The sequence below is a fragment of the Diabrotica virgifera genome, chromosome 3 (genome assembly GCF_917563875.1).
Source record: "Diabrotica virgifera virgifera chromosome 3, PGI_DIABVI_V3a".
NCBI lineage: Eukaryota > Metazoa > Arthropoda > Insecta > Coleoptera > Chrysomelidae > Diabrotica > Diabrotica virgifera.
The window spans coordinates 262,691,278-262,705,727 of record NC_065445.1 but is presented as its reverse complement, the minus strand read 5'-3'; positions in this window follow the sequence as shown (position 1 = coordinate 262,705,727).

The following is a 14,450-nucleotide window of genomic DNA, read 5'->3' as shown; positions in this document are numbered from 1 at the left end:
CGTTCGCCGAATATGTCTATCCTTATTGGTTGCTTAGAAAATTGCAAAATAAATCATAAATTTTGGTTTATATAAATATTTATAACTTATGTAAAAATTAACTTAGAACCTTCTTATTACACGGAATGCTGAGATTTCTGGTGCTTAAACAATACCCTAAATTTTAAAGCAATTGGTCAAATAGTTTAAAAGTTATTTAATTTGATTTTCCCAAATTATTTTTTTTTCAACACTAGTCAGAAAATAATTAAGTTACAGTAATACTTTGGATAGTTTATGAAAGAAGAAGATTTACACTATTAATTCTATTAATTTAATTAAAAAAAAGTGACAAAAAATAGTTCTAAACATTGCAAAATTATTGTGCAAAAACATGTGAATTAAAAATAGGGCGGGGGCTAACTTCGTCCCTAAAATTGTCCTAGGACAATTGTTTTTCTTTCTAAATGCGTATAAAAATTTAATCTTTCTAATCTTTTTAAATATGAAGAAATATTTTTTCTTCGCGTAACGGTTAAAAAGTTATTCTAATTGTTTATAAGTAAGGAAAAAGTCGACATGATGTGCAAAAAAATTTTACACTGTTTAAATTTTTTTTTAATTAAGTTAGTAGTATAAATGTTCTTCGTTCACAAACTGTCTGAAGTATTTTTGTAACCTCATAATTTTCTGACTTATATTGTTGCAAAAAAAATAAATTTGGGATAAACAATTAAATAACTTTTAAACTATTTGACCAATTGCTTTGAAATTTAAAATATAATTTAAGTACCAGAAGTCTAAGCATTCCGTGTAATAGGAAGGTTCCAACTAAATTTTTAAATAAACATTTGAACATAAAGTTATGAACATTTATAAAACCTCAAAATGTATTATATGAGTTATTTTGCAATTTTCTAAGCAACAAATAAGGATAGGCATATTCAGCGAACGCCATATTGAAGTTTTTATATGATTTATGAGTTTCTTTTTCTCAAATTTGTTTAGAATGCTTTACTTTTCGGTAGTAGACCAAAAAATGAAAATTTACGGTTTTTTGATCTCTATTTGTTTATAACTATATATATATATATCATCAAAATCGGTTGTAGGAAACATAATATAGGTTATTAATATAGATGCCTATACTACTCAAAAAATTTGGTTTTGGCCTGGAGGGGATGTGTCACGAGAAGAATCTTATTTCTCTGGTCTAATTTTTATCTGCATAAAAGTAGTTTTTTGACAGACATATCTAGTTAATTTATTCAAATTTCGCTACAATCCTGGCAATGTAGGTCGCATAAATATGAAAGCGGATTTGGCTGTTACCTAACCTACTTTAAAATTCTCGTATACTATATTATGGTCGAACACACAAAATCGATTTAGTTATGTAGTCCTGCGACACATGATTTAATAATTTCAGTTAACTGCTATCTCCAAGCATAATGTGTTGAAGTTCACTTTGCGGCATACTCCACGACCACAACTTGTATTCTGATATGTAGAAACGTCAAGTAAATTCGGCGAATTCTGTTGTGAATACGAGTTACCAAAACTAATTTGGTGCGCTATTATTTTTGTTAATTAGGCTGATTCTGTTAAACGGGTTTGTATATGTCGGACCGAAAATAGTTTGGCGTTTTCGTTCACTAAGAATGAAAAGTTTTTATCATTTTACTTTAAATCCTCTAAAAAACTACTTGATAAGATATTAGTTTCTTTCCAGAAAGGCTTAACATTGAAAGACAAAAATGTGTATAAAACAAAAAGAATGAAGCCATAATTCTCTTTCAGTTTCGAGAGTATCCTAAAAAATATAAACAAAAATTACCAGAACTGTCTGATTTTTCACAACACTATTATTAAACACTGGCAACTTTTTATTATTTAAAAAAATGGGTTTTCTTCCGTAGTAACATTTCTGCTTTATCAAGAAGAAAACGGAACAAAAAATGATATATCTTACAGTTTGTAGTCATGCTTTTACGAAAAACTTCATGTACTGCAAAAACACTTTTTACTCGCATACTGCCATTAGATCGCTGAAGCTTTATTTCATTGACTGCATAACATTATCAAACAAAACTACTGCCAAAGATACTCTTGATTTAAAAAAAAAATACTGTAGAAACAATATCTCTTAAATCTTTTTTCATGGCTTTCGATATATCGTTTTAATGCTCTTTAAGTCTTTTTAGTTTGTATTTTCAGCTCTTAAGTTTTTCCAGGGTCTCATTTTTGCTTCATTTTTAGAGCTATCTCACTTGTTGTTGATCTCTTGGACAGGATATATATTGAGTAGACTGTTTTGGTAATTGTGTTTTTATTGATTTAATAATTTCAATTAACTGCTATCTCCAAGTATAATGTGTTCAAATTCACTTTGCGGCATACTCCACGACCACAATTTTGTATTCTGATATGTGGAAATATCAAGTAAATTCGGCCAATTCTGTAGTGAATACGAGTTACTAAAACTAATTTGGTGCGCTATTATTTTTGTTAATTAGGCTGATTCTGTTAAACGGGTTTGTATAAGTCGGACGGAAAATAGTTTGGCTTATTCGTTCACTAGGGATGAAAAGTTTTTATAATTTTATTTTAAATCCTCTAAAAGACTACTTGATAAAAAAGTTCCTTACCAGAAAGACTTGACATTAAAACACAAAAATGTGTGTAACACAAAAAGGATCAAGCCAAAATTCTCTTTCATATTCTAGAGTATCCTACAAAAATATAAACAAAAATAACTTGAACTATCAGATTTTTCACAACACTATTATTAACACTGGCAACTTTTTATTTATTAAAAAAAAATAAGTTTTCTTCCGTAGTCAATTTCTGCTTCACCATGAAGAAAAACGGAACAAAAAATGATATAACTTACAGTTTGGCATGCTTTTACGAAAAACTTCATGTATTGCAAAAGCACTTTTTACTCGCATACTGCAACTAGATCTCTGAAGCTTTATTTCATTGACTTCATAACATTGTCAAACAAAACTACTGCCAAAGATACTCTTGATGTTAAAAAATAATACTATAGAAACAATACCTTTTAAATCTTTCTTTATGGTTTTCGATATATCGTTTTAGTGCTCTTTAGGTTTTTTAGTTTGCATTTTCAGCTCTTAAGTTCTTTATCGGTTTTATTTTTGCTATATTTTTGGAGCTTTCACACTTTTTCTGTTGATCTTTTGGAGAGAATATATTGAGCAGACTGTTTTGGTAATTTTATTGTTATTGATTTAATAATTTTAGTTAACCTCTATCTCCAAGTTCACTTTGCGGCATACTCCACGACCACAACTTGTATTCTGATACGTAGAAACGTCAAGTAAATTCGGCGAATTCTGTTGTGAATATGGGTTACCAAAACCAATTTGGTACGCTATTATTTTTGATAATTAGTCTGATTCTGCTAATTTGTTTGTATATATCGGACGGAAAATAGTTTGACTTATTCGTTCGCTAAGAATGAAATTTTTTTATCATTTTACTTTAAATACATTAAAAAACTTAATACGAAACTAGGTCCGTGCACAGAAAGGCGTGATATATACCGCGTAGTGAATCGTCAAACGGGCCATGGGAAACTCAATCTTCTTCTTTACGTGCCATCTCCGCGACGAAGGTTGACAATCATCATTGCTATTCTTACTTTTGATCCACACCATTCTCTGAGATTTCTTAGCCAGGACATTTTTCTCCTACATATGCTGCGTCTTCCTTGAATATTTTTCTGCATAATTAATTTTAGGAATTCATATCTGTCATCACGTGAGCGTACGTGACGTATATGACCCAAGTATTGAAGTTTTCTTATTTTGATGGAATCCAGTATCTCCCTGCTGTTCTGTATTCTCCTTAGTACTTCCTCATTGGTTATTCTCTCTGTCCAGGAGATTCTCAGCATTTTTCGATATGTCCATATTTCAAATACTTCCAATCTATTGAGACATTGTTTATTAAGGGTCCATGTCTCCACACCATACAAAAGAACTCAATGGGAAAGTTTAAATTTTTGAATTCCTGCTTCCCTAATTATTTCACATTAAAATTTATGAGAGACTATTTGTACATAATTGAAATCTTTATTAAATATAGATGAGTTCTGCGAACAAAACATATTCCCAAAATTATGCAAAAATATAATACATTTGTCAGAGTATTATTAGTCCAATGCTGAGAGATTTGACATAAAAAACTCATTCGAACAAGCTAAATTTTGATGAAAACATCAATTTTAGGACCCCAAAAAAAGATAAAAAAAAAGTTTGCGGCTACTACCGTGGACTTACCTCTAAAATCCCGCATAAAAATCCTAAAGACTGGCAAAATCCGCTCAATTTTTATTAATTTAACAGCTGTATAGAAATTGGCATCATTTTGTAGTATGGTATAGCTAGACCCAAACCCAGACCTCCAAAGTGAAAGCTATCCTCCGAACACCAAATTGTTCTAAATGGTCCACATAATGTTCAAAAAAAGTCACACCATTTTGGGCGTCGAGTTTAAGGGGTGGGGGGAGGGGGAAGAAATCTGTAAATTCGTAGTTTTTTAAGTTGCTTCAATATTTCTAAAACTGTGCGGTTCAATGAACAACCTTCTATACAAAATTGTTTTACATTAAATTTGAAATAAAAATGGCTCTATTCATATTCCTTCTAAAATGAACATTCCAAAGTTACGGAGGTAGTATAGTATATTTGGTCCCAAAAAAGGCCTAACCCAAACATCTAAAGTAAAAGTTTTCCTTCAACACCAAATTGTTCTTTATGCTCCACATATTGTTCAGTAAAAAGTTACACCATTTTGAGCGTCCGGTTTGGTGGGAGAAATCGTTAAATTAGTAGTTTTTTTAAGTTTTTCGTCAATATTTCTAAAACTATGCTTTAGCGTAAACAATGTTATATACAAAAATATTCTACATAAAATTTAAAACAAAAAAAGTCCAATACATAATTGTTATAAAATCAACGGTTCCAGGGTTACGGAAGGTGAAAAGTAGGGGTTTTCGATACTTTTTATATTTTTTGGGCAATTTATATTATCATTACTGTTGAAAGAAATTTTCTTTAACAGCATTGTGTTTCGTAAATATTTTGCTAATTCTGTGGTTAATGGTATGTTAGTGATTTTGTCTTTGAAGAAGAAGAAACCTCACCACCCAAAATCATCATCAATTGCCCAAAATATATAAAAAGTATCGAAACTTCCACTTTTCACCCTTCGTAACTCTGGAACCGTTGATGTTATAACAATTATATAGGACCTTTTTAATCGCTTTTATTTAGTTCAATAGTTTGCGTCAAATCTTTAGACGTTAATTTGACTGCCTTTTCTTCAATGCAAATAAATGAAAATTTGCAGATATATGCATTCGCGGGAACAATACACGAATAGTCAATAAAAAAAATATTTCATGTTTATTAATTGTTTAAATAAAAAAAAAAAAATTTTTATGGGAAACGCTTAAATTCTCTCGTTTTTTACAATGTAAAAACTTGAAACTTTTACGGATTGTATAGCTAATGATAAGAACAATTCATAATTTCACTTTTTACGTTGTTTACGTTATGCTTCATTAATAAACAATAAAGTTTCAAATTTTTTGCCGATTCAGACTACTTTTCATGTTAGTACATCATATGTTTTATACATATTTTAATAAACATGACGATATATTTTAATGTTTGAAAAGTGTAAGACTAAAAAGTAAAAAATAAAAAAATATGAAAAAAAATTTTTAAGAAACGCTTTTCTTTAGTTACGAGTGACTAAAATTAAAAATATTATAAAAAAATCAACTAAAACGTAAAAAATAAAAAAGAAATTGAAAAAATCTAACACATTCGTTAAAGAAAAGCGTGGGGCAAAAACCGTTTATTCGATAAACACGCGCCACGCTTTTCTTTGACGGGTGTGTTAGATTTTTTCAATTTTTTTATATTTTTTACGTTTTAGTTGATTTTTTTATAATATTTTTAATTTTAGTCACTCGTAACTAAAGAAAAGCGTTTCTTAAAAATTTTTTTTCATATTTTTTTATTTGTTTTATATTTTATGTCGAACATTTTTGTATAGAACATTGTTAACGCCAAAGCATATTGTCGACAAACGTAAAAAAACTACTAATTTACCGACTTCTTCTTCATCTCCCCCGCACCTCCCAAACCGGACGCTCAAAATGGTGTAACGTTTTACTGAACAATATGTGGACCATATAGAACAATTTGGTGTTGGTGGAAAAATTTACTTTGAATGTCTGGGTTAGGCCTTTATTGGGCCAATTATACTATACTACCTCCGTAACTTTGGAACCGTTAGTAAAAGTGGAAAGTACCCACTTTACGGAAAACTTAACTTAACTTTCTTTATTTTAGGACCTAACAATCACAACCCAATAGGTCCCCATAACGCTCGAGTGACTACACATTTAGCATACTTTGCTCCCCTACCATTATGACTTACATAAAAAATTATATCAAGACATTGCTCCAGAAATAAATTCCAGTCTCCATTTACTTTTAGATTAAGGACCTGCTGCAATATCGATTAAGCTTAACTTTACACTTTATTCATAAAATTTTAAGGACTTTTAAAAGTTAAAATTGTACCTGTCGGTGCTTTGTTTAAGAATAAAAAGCTTACTCCAAAGTTAAATGTGTAAGCAACTGAAAACTTTTTAAATCCCTTTTATTCGGTCGTTAATAGATTAACACAAGATTAGCCATGAAAAAAAAATTACTGATCCTGCTAAAGTATTTAATCGACTACCAAAGTCTTAATTGACGGAAACAGATTCTATTTTACCTGATGTAGTATAGAGAAATGTTAGATATAAATTTGAAACGAAAAAGGCGATTGACTACCCCAGCTAATTGAAATGATATTCGAAAATATTACCCCAACTAACCAAGATAGCCATCGCTACACCCTCAGCTTAGCTCAGTCACTCAGGTGTGTGTTCGTCTTGTCCTAACCTCAGATATGAACTATGAAAATTGGAATGGAAGCAAACAAAACAATATATTTTAACTAATCATGTTTATTGTTCATAAAGATATAATAAATAAAATGACTTAGTAAATTGCATTAACAAATGTATTCAAATTCTTGCCAAAAACTAACAATTCTGGATTATACTTATGGCTTTTGGTAGCTGATGGTATCTTCTTGATGTCGTATGGTACTGCTGTCGACTTGTAGACCTGGGCAGGTGTTATGGCCCTAGGTCGCTGCAGCTACGGTCTTGGTGATGTCTATGATGTTGGGTGCTGTTGTCTGTCTAAAGATGTTAGGTTGTCAGCCATCTGGTGCATCGCCGGCGATGGGCTTCATGCTCCCGAAAGGAGAAAGTAGATTTTATTCCAAAAACTGTAACAGTAAAACACATATCAAAAATCAAGAAGAAAACCAAATTGTACCTTTGCCAAATAGTATTCAGAAATAGTAATTGGCAAGGTTAAATTACGTAGAATTAAGATGAGGAGAATAGTTAAAATTTTGATAACTAAACGTGCATATTAATAGATGAAAAGAAATATTGAAATCAAACACATTGTTGAACATTTGAAGGTTAGATAAAAAAAAACAATATAAAAACTGTTAGATGGAGAAATATAATTATAATATAATGTTATTCTTACCCCAAGAGATGATTTGATGGAACGAAAATGATTTAATTTTGGAATTACATGCCTTTTTAAGGATTAATTTTTCCCTTCCAGTTTGTGTCTTCTGGTAGAGATGAAGTATGAAGTGACACTTTCATGACAGTGCGACATAGGTGGCGGGCATGTTCCGAATTGAGACAGATACTTACGGAGTAAGAATGTATACAGGGTACGTTCAGTATGTTGATTTAAATGAAAAGAGATGTAGTAAATACAAGATAATAAAAAAGGATAATAAAATGATAATCAAAGAGGATAATAAAAGAGCGCCAACCAATTTTTAAAGGGGGAAATGGGTAAACCAAATAGAAGAAGATAATTATTAATTAAATATTAAAGAAAATAAGGTAAAATAATTATTTAAAAATAAAATATCAAAGATGTGACGTTTGTAACGTTACAAATTAAATAAATATGTTCTTCTTCCTGCTCTATCGGTGCCATGTAATTTGTTGAACTATCTCTATCCAAATTATCTCTCTTATGTGCGTGTTGTTTTGCTTCGGAGAATAAGCCTTCCTTTTCTTCTAGTTATATGTCCAAAATATCTCAGTATATTTTGGTTCTTGCTTTATATTTTTGATGGTGCTGAAAGCGAAAATAAAATTTATTTTAAATTTCGGGTGGGGGAACATTGTCAAAATCGCAATTTTACCATACAAATAAAAAACATTAAACCACTTTTTTCTTAAATATAAAAGACGGACCATTTTTTTTGCTATAACACATCTAGATCTCAAACTTCCTATAAAACTTCTTTGGACTCTATAGTTTAACATACACGTGATCAAATAGTTTTTTTTTCTCCAATTTATTTAACAATCTGTTCCGTTAGGAACAATCAGTTAAAGTTATGACTTTCTTAGGCTATGACATGTAGGTAAGAATTCCAATGAAAACTTTCCTTTCTAAATAATCAACAAATGTATAGATAGTACTACTAGTAAAATAAAGTAAAACTTAAAATAGTTCTAATTGATCTAAAATCTATTTGGTAAGTCAGTTGGTTTATAACGCTTGAGTCTGCGAACTTCACCCTCCGTGTTTAATAATTCACTCGCGAAATCATTTGGGTGCGCACTAAGTCTTTCTTCATACTTTTCACTGTATTTGCTGATTTCTTCTTTGATGCTGGGAACTTTCAAGTCTCTCTCTATTATTGCGTTGGGGACGTACCATGGAGCGTTTACTGTGGTTCTTAATGCCTTATTTTGAAAACGTTGTATAATTTCCAAGTTGCTGGCTGAGCGCCATAGCTGTATGCCATAGGTCCATAAGGGTTTAAGTATGGCTTTGTATACCACTAATTTATTTTCGATTGACAGTCTTGAATGTCTACCCAGAATCCAGTACATTTGTTGAAGTTTGAGTCCAAGTTGCTTTCTTTTGGTGAATATTTGTTTTCTCCATGGTAGTCTTTTATCTAGATGTTTGCCCAGGTATTTGGTTGTATCTACTTGTAATAATTGTTTGTTGTATATGTATACTGGTGGACAGCTCTCTCTTCGCATGGTAAATGTCATGTGGGTCGATTTTGTTTCATTAGCTCTTAGTTTCCATTTTTTTAACCATTTTTCTATTTTATTTAAGTGCGCTTGTAAGTTATGCGAAGCTCTTTGGGGGTCTGTGTGAGATGCGATAATACCTGTGTCATCCGCGAATGTTGCGACTGTTGTCAATCTAGTTGTAGGTAGGTCAGCAGTAAATATCAGGTACAGTAAGGGACCAAGTACACTACCTTGTGGGACGCCGGATTTTATTTTAAATAGTTTTGAGCGAGCATCTTGTTGTTTTACTAATGAAAAGCGATCTGTCAGATACGATTTTATAATTAAATAATATTGATACGGAAGATTTTTCTTCAGCTTATGGAGTTAAAATAGTTAAATTTTAAATTTTGTCTCTTAGTTTTTGCGATTGAACTTTGCAATTCACGAATCTGCATCTTTTATTTTAAAAAATTCATAACTTTATGAAAAAAGACTGAAATCCTACAACATAGTCTTGAGTCTTTTCATAGTCTTTAGAAGGGTGAGAAATATATGCTGTAAAAATTTCAGAAAAAAATATTAAAATGGAATACGGTTGATAGTTGCGGTAAGTCTTGTTTTTATATCAAATTCTGCTAGAATTGAGCTATTTGTGCGGTGTGCCATCCATGGTATTCTTTTTCTCATGATCATCTTTCAGTGCGTCACAGTTTTTCGATTTCTTTCTGACGCATTAAATTATATGTGACAGAAAAAAAGGCACGTCCGTGATTACAGACATTTACAACATTTATTCTAGTTATTCTAGTTGTCGATAGATGGCGCCATAGTAAAAAAATAATTTTTTTTAACTAGATAATAATATTACAAATATAATCTGTATAATTTATAAGACTATACAAATCAAAGAAAAGACCATTTTATAAATGCAAGAAACACATTTGATTTGTTTTTATTCCAAATTGAAAATAAAATGTGACAACTGTCAGATTTAACTAAAATGTCATGTTAGGATAAATGTCATAAATGTGTATTATCACGGACTTACCCTTTTTCCTATCATTTGTTACGCACTGAAAAATGCTCATGAAAAGGACAATATGCGCAAAATTCTACGGTAGACCCACTTGTCAAATGCCATTATACGCTCCGAATCAGATTTTTTGATTGTCCAAGTTTCTGAAGCATAGGTGGCGATAGGAAATATCAATGCTCGAACAAGACGTAATTTTGTGTTTTTTGTGATGTCAGTGTTGTCTGTTTATTTAGCTTATTGCCTAGACAACTAATGTAGGCGAGCGGCACACCCCCCAAAAAACGCTTATTTCTTGAGGTACTGACCACGTAGAGGTGAATTGCTAATTTTAGTCATACTGTATGTTTTTGATGGAGCTGAAAACGAAAATAAGGTTTATTTTGAATTTTATGTGGGAAAACACTGTTAAAATCGCAATTTTACCCTAAAATGAAAAAAAATGAAATCATGTTTTTTTGAGTTTACCTCGATACAACTATGTCAAATGTTAATATATTTTTATGAAATTTTTAAAGTTTATATTTCTAACATTTCTGAAGACAACGGTACCTGTTTCAAGCTTTCAGTCCTATTCTCATAAAGGTAATGAAGTTTTTAAAATAAAAGGTAAATATTTGTTCATTGCAAAGTTTAATCGCAAAAGTTGTGTGACGAAATTTAAAAGTTAGAGTACAAAATGTTTTCTGACGAGTTTTAGATCAAAAAGTTTTATAGCAAAAAAAATAGTGCAACTTTAAATATCGACATTAGAAATCCCCAAAATAACGCGTATTTTCGAGATATTGACCATGGGTGGTGAATAGCTACTTTTGGTCATACATTATTACATTATGTTTTTGACGGTGTTGAAAACGAAAATGAAATTTATTTTAAATTTTAGGTGGGGAATATTGTCAAAATCGCAATTTTACTCTAAAAATAAAAAAAAATGAAATCACTTTTTTTTGTGTTTAGCTCGCTACAACTCTGTTCCGTTTTAAAATTTTTTTTTAAACATTGTACAGTATATGTTGCTTACCTTTCTAAAGACAATGGTACCTGTTTGAAGCTTTCAGTTTTATTACGGTAAAAGTTATGAATTCTTTAAGGTAAAAGGTGCAGATTCGTGAATTGCAAAGTTTAATCGCAAATATTGACAGACAAAATTTAGGTTTTTAATTACATTCTTGTTAAAAAGTGGAGTACAAAGAAGTTTTTTGGAGAGTTTTAGATTTTTTGAGATACTGATCATGGGTGGTGAATGGCTAATTTTGGTCTTACTTTATATTGTTGTTGGTGCTGAAAGCGAAAATAAAATTTATTTTAAATTTTAGGTGGGGGAACATTGTCAAAATCGCAATTTTACCATAAAAATAAAAAAAATTAAACCACTTTTTTCTTAAAACTAAAAGACGGATCATGTTTTTTTTCCATAACACATCTAGATCTCAAACTTCCTATAAAACTTCTTTGGACTCTATAGTTTGACATACACGTGATCAAATAGTTAAATTTTAAATTTTGTCTCTTAGTTTTTGCGATTTAACTATGGAATTCACGAATCTGCATCTTTTATTTTAAAAAATTCATAACTTTATGAAAAAATACTGAAATCCTACAATGGTTTCCGTAGTCTTCAGAAGGGTGAGAAATATATTCTGTAAAAATTTCAGAAAAAAATATTAAAATGGAATACAGTTGCACAGAACTCAGTTCGTCTGTGCCCATTGAATTGGCAAGTACCTAGCATCTTCGAGCAGGGAAGCGTGGTGCCCTTTTAGCATGTGTTCCATTATATCTATCAACATCGACTTGTAGTCATCAAATTTTACTAAATTATGTTATGTAAACCATATATTATGGGGTTTCCACTACATTATACAGTGTGCTAGTTTCAAACTACTCGGCAGAATGCACTGAAGATGTTCTGTATTAGAACGAAAACGTTTTGCAATCCATGACATTTTAGATAGTTTTTAAATAAACAATTTTATACCAGAATACATCTCGAAGTTTTTACTTCTGTATGAGTTTTTTACATAAATAATAACTTATATTCATTAATTTTCCTAACCAACATGTTTATTGGGTTCAATTTGATTTTCTGTAGTTTCGGTTTCATCGCGGCTACCTTATATTTAGGTGTAAACAATTTTTTTTTAAAGTTTGGACTTTGTTCTTCTTTTTTAAGTGACATCTCCGCCGCGGAAGTCGGCAATCATCATAGCTATTTGTATTTTAGAGACGGCTGCTCTAAAAAGTTCATTTGATGTACATCCGTACCAGTCTCTCAGGTTGCGCAGCCACGATATTCTGCGTCTCCCTATGCTTCTCTTTCCTTGAATCTTTCCCTGCATAGTCAATTGGAGCAAGCTGTATCTCTCTCCACGTGTAATATCTCCTAGATATTACAATTTTCTTGTTTTGATGGTATTTAGAATTTCCATTTCTTTATTCATCTTTCTCAGAACCTCTTTGTTTGTGACGTGTTCTGTCCACGATAATTTCAGAATTCTTCTGTACACCCACAGCTCGAATGATTCTAGTTTTTTCATTGATGCAGCATTCAAGATCCAAGCTTCCATTCCATAAAACAAAGTCCAGAAAACGCAGCACCTAGCCAACATAACTCTTAGCTCCAACTTCAAATCTCTTGTGCAGAGCACTTTTCTCATTTTGTTAAAATTTGCTCTAGCCTTTCCTATTCTGATTTTGATTTCCTGTAAATAATATCCTGTGGAGTTGATCATTGTTCCAAGGTATGCATATTGGTTGTCTCGTTCGATAGTGAATCCGTTTATGAAGAGATTTTTGTTATTTCTTTGAGTTTTCGATATTCTTATAAACTTTGTCTTCTTGACATTCATTGTTAGCCCGTATTTTTGTCAAAACTCTGCTATTCTGGTCACCAGCCTCTAAAGATCCCCAATATCTTCAACTAAGATGACAGTGTCATAATGTTGTTAATGGGAACTCTATTTACCTTTATTCCAGCTGCTTCACCCTCAAGAGCTTTTTTTAAGATCTCTTTCGAGTAGACATTAAAAATAATTGGCGACAACAGGCATCCCTGTCTCACTCCACGTCTGATTTCAATTTCCTCTGAAAGCTGGTCGTTAAAACGTACTTTTGCTCGTTCTTTATAGTATAATAATGGACTTTGTTAGGGGGGAATTTCGGGAAAGAGAAATGTGCGACGTAGGAGGATTTCCTGGTTGCGAAATTTAAAGGAATAGCACGGGTGCATTGCAATACAATTGTTTAGAGCTGCAGCCAACAAAGTTAAGATTGCTGTGATGGTAGTCAACATCCGATAGGAGACGATACTGCAAGAAGAAGAAGGGGGAAATTTCCCCATTTTTTCCTCCCCGTAGATTTTCCACTGGACATATTGCATCTTAAACATCTGTTTTATTGGTCGTCATGAATAATGTTTGCAAGGCTATATCATCTATCCTAGATATAAATATAAATATTCAGTAGTAATTGCACAAGAGCTCTAAAATTCTAGATTAATTTTAGAGATCGAGTGCAATTTGTTGCGATTATTTCACGAATAAAACTGTTCAAAACCAAAATTTTATTGTAATTTATTTATGTAAGTAAAAATTAGTACAATTAAACACACAGTTGTTATATAGTTATTTTCCTAACAAGTGCAGAAAGTCATACTTTTCCGCACGCGACTGCAGTTTGCCAAACGACGCGAAGCGGGAGTTCAGCAAGCAGTCGAGTGCGGAAAAGAGACTTTCTGCAAGCATTAGGAACAATATTTTCTCTACGAGTCTTTAAAAAATGACCAAATCTTAATCAATTAATTTAATTAATATGAAAATACATACACAAATTAATTCTTTGACAAGGTTGTCAGAAAAAAACTTTCAGCATAATTGGTTAGTATGACGACGATCTTGGTTTCCATGACGACTATTCAAAACCACTGTTATTGTCTACTGATTTGACTTTGGAATATTATGTCAAAATTATTTTATTTCATCGAATTCTCACGTTAATTTCATTAAAACATGAACACCATAAGATATATTCGAAATAAATTAGTAAATAATACCTAAATATAGTATTTTTACTACAAAAACGTTATTAAGTAGGTCAAAATTTTTGACGTAAGAGAACTGTCAAAACATTAGAATGTGACTTTTCATTATTGCCGTGTTTATAATAAACATAGCAATAATGAAAAGTCACATTCTAATGTTTTGACAGTTCTCTTACGTCAAAAATTTTGACCTACGTAATAACGTTTTTGTAGTAAAAATACTA